Genomic DNA, 3,776 nt, shown 5'->3' on the forward strand with positions numbered 1-3,776 from the left:
TCTATCCAACATCTGGTCTAAAAACGGCAAATGAAAGTGATCTTTCCTAGTTGCCTTGTTTAGCTTCCGATAATTGATGCAAATTCTTTATCCCGTAACTGTTCTAGTCGGTATCAACTAATTATTCTCATTTTTGATGACCATGATACCCTCTTTCTTTGGCATGCACTAGACCAGACTTACCTATGAATTATCTGAGATGGGGTAAATTATACCCACATCTAACCACTTGATGATTTCTTTCTTGACTACGTCCTTCATGATGGGGTTCAGTCTTCGTTACCCATCAATCGTCCCTTTTTCGCCATCTTCTAAGATCATCTTTTGCATGCATATAGATGGACTAATTCTACGAATATCGGCTATGGTCCATCTGATAGCCTTCTTGAATTATTTCAACACCATGATGAGTTTCTCTTATTGCTCAGTAGTTAATTCTACTGAAACAATCACAGCCAGAGAAGAAGAGTTACCTAAATAAACATATTTCAAATGTGAGGGAAGTACCTTCAGTTCTAATTTAGATGGCTCCTCGATTGATGCTTTTGGTTGGGCATAATCCATTTTCTCTAACTCCAAAGATTCAAAGCGGGATTGCAGATTAAATCCCATTTGATTAGCTTCTAACAAAGCTAAGTATTCATCCTCCTCTTCATCATTTGGAGGATCTGATGTCAAAATTTGTCCTAATGAGTCCTCAACATAATTGAGTTCCTTCTCCACGATTAAATCCTCTAAATTAAACACTGCAGAACAATCATCAATTGTGTTAGGAAATCGGATGGACTTAAAAACGTTAAATGTTACTTGATTATCCTAAACATGCATAGTATGCTCGCCCTTTTGCACATTAATACAGGTCCTTTTAGTTGCTAAGAATGGTCTTCCTAGGATGATTTACACCTCTTTGTCTGCTTCAAAGTCTAGAATCACAAAGTCAGCAGGAAAGATAAATTTGTCTACACCTACCAGTACGTCCTCAATTTTTCCTTCTGGATGTGCTAAGGATCGATCTGCTAATTGAAGTGTAACTGTAATAGTTCTAACTTTACCTATCCCCAAATTCCTAAATATTGACATGGGCATCAAGTTGATACTTGCACCCAAGTCACATAGTGCCTTACTACAATATGTTGATCCAATATTGCAAGGTATGGTAAAACATCTAGGATCCTTCAATTTTGGGGGTAGTTTGTCTTGAAGATATGCATTACATTCCTTCGTTAGGGCTACCGTCTCAAATTCTCCAAGCCTTCATTTTTTGACAGGATATCCTTCATGAATTTGACGTAGTTCGGCATTTGCTCAAGTGCTTCAACCAACGAGATGATGATATGCAGTTGCTTGATTACTTATAGGAACTTCTTGAATTGAATTTCCTACTTCTTCTTCTGAAGTCTTTGAGGGAGGAGTGGTGGAGGTTTCTTTACTAGAACTGGTTGATTCGTTTCCTGTAGCAATTCTACATCTAACAGAGTTATTAGTTGATCAAAATTAGCTGGTTCAGAAGTTACCTTGTTAGATTTTACAGATTCAATTTCTGCTGAAACTAGAATTTCAACACTCGATTGAACTTCCTTTTGAGTCTTGAGCGTCAACTGGCTCCTTCTCAAATTCGACGAAATTGGGCTCCAAAGTCTTTCCGCTCCTCAATGTTAACGTTTTACAATGCTCCTTCCCTGGATTCCTCGAATTCTCTGTATCACTCGGTAAAGCACATTGTGGTCGATTTCTGAGTTCAGTTGCAAGGTAGCCCACTTGATTCTCCAAATTTCATAGAGAGGCATCATTTTTCGCCATGTATGCCTTCAATAGATACTCTAGGCTATTGGATGGTTCAGCTTGGATTGGTTTCTCAACTTGTTGGGAAAAACTAGGTGGCTGAGTCGATCTAGGTTGGACATAATTGTTACTGGTTCCTACCCCTTGGTTACTCCAGGAAAAATTCGGGTGGTTTCGCCAGGATGGATTATAGAAATTGGATTACAGCCCCTGCCTTCGTCGATTTTGGTTCTGGTTACCCATGTAATACATAGATTTTGGATTCGATGGACATTCTTTGACCAAATGTCCTTCCCCATAATAAACACAGACTGCATTTTCAAATTGATTTAGTGGCGATGCTGCAAAACTATTAGACCCATTAGTAGTAAGATTTTTTAACATTGAGGATATTGATGATATTTGAGATGCGAGTGAAGTAAGAACATCTACTTCATGTATTCCAATGACTCGTCTTGCTGCTCGATTGGTTGGTCATTGATAATTATTGCTGACAATCCTCTCAATGATTTCATAAGCCTCATTATAAGACTTAGAAACGAGAGTACCATTAGCAGAAGCGTCCACTACCATCCTCGTGTGAGCATTGAGACCATTATAAATGTCTCAAGTTGTATGCAATGTCAGATTCCGTGACGAGGGCACTTCCATAATAATTCTTTGTACCTTTCCTATGCCTCATACAATGACTCATCATCCATTTGTTGGAAAGCAGTGATCTCGTTCCTCAACTTAGCATTCTTTCTAGGCGGGAAATACTTCATAAGGAATTTTTATGCTAACTCTTGCCACGTTGAAATTGAGTTTGGTGGTAATGAGTTGAACCAAGCTCGAGCTCTGTCGCTTAGTGAATATGGGAACAACTTCAATCGTGATGCATCCTCGGGTACTCTGGCTAACTTGAAAGAATCGTTTACCTCCATAAACAGTCTTAAGTGTAACTGAGGATCTTCGGTAGGCATTCCACTGAATTGGCCCACTATCTGAAGCATTTGGAACATGACTAGCTTCAACTCGAAGTATTGTGCCTCAATTTCAGGTCTCTTAATACTCGGATTAAGATCATGAAATATTGGCACGGCATACTATTTCAAAGCTCTATCCCTATCATCAGCAATAAGGATAGGATATTGAGCAAGGTTTGCTCTGTTTCCTTGATGATTTTCGAAGTTCATCTCTTCAGTCCTTCTCTGACTTCCTTGTCTTCTTCGTTGTCGAAAAGTTCGTTCAATCTCAGGGTCTACTGGGAGTAAATCGATGATTCAGTCAATACTCATAAACACTTGAAATAATCACAGGAAAATTAACTAAGTTAAAATTTGAATAGAAAGCTAAACCAAAATGCAAAACTAACAACTTCACAAATAATGACTTTTTTAAAACACAATCCCCGGCAACGGTGCCAAAAACTTGGAATGACAGGAATGTCCAAGTGTACACAATCGCAATAAGTAATAAAGTGACAAGTAAATTTTGAGTTATCGTACCCACATTGACTGTGAAAAGAATTATTTATGAATGCTATTTAAAACACTTTGGTGAAGAAAAATACTTTGTTTGAAGAGGGTGATAAAAAAACTAAGATTTTAAACTAAGTAAACTAAATAAATAAATCTTAAATGCATGATTTCAAAATACGATTTTAATCAAGATGACATAATTGTGTTAGATTAATTACATTTCTTAACATAGAATTATTAAACTCATGTTTATATTGTTACGGATAAGGTCATAGAAACTGGGTAATTTGCTAACTTATGAACATACTCACCTACCAAAATCCGTTTATCTCTTGACTATATCCCTATGTCAATTCAACCGATTAAACAAATCTTAATAGGCAAATACGTTATTGGGCATACATACTTATTAAATCGAAATAATCTCTTGTACATATCCCTATGTCAATTCAAACAATTAACTCGATTTAATAAGCACATAAAACACCATGTGAGGTAACAAAGTATCCTAACCTTGAAACAGTTTAATGACAA

The 3,776-nt window shown here is 37.0% G+C and overlaps 1 non-coding gene across 1 annotated transcript; it reads left to right on the forward strand.

The window, feature by feature from the left end:
* The first annotated feature begins 2,409 nt into the window (after positions 1-2,409).
* LOC128040172 (small nucleolar RNA R71) lies at positions 2,410-2,516 on the forward strand. Its single transcript, XR_008194831.1, has one exon. It is a non-coding gene; the product is annotated as a small nucleolar RNA R71 (small nucleolar RNA).
* The last annotated feature ends 1,260 nt before the right edge of the window (positions 2,517-3,776 follow it).

This window comes from Gossypium raimondii, chromosome 3 (genome assembly GCF_025698545.1).
Source record: "Gossypium raimondii isolate GPD5lz chromosome 3, ASM2569854v1, whole genome shotgun sequence".
In the NCBI taxonomy this organism is placed as follows: domain Eukaryota; kingdom Viridiplantae; phylum Streptophyta; class Magnoliopsida; order Malvales; family Malvaceae; genus Gossypium; species Gossypium raimondii.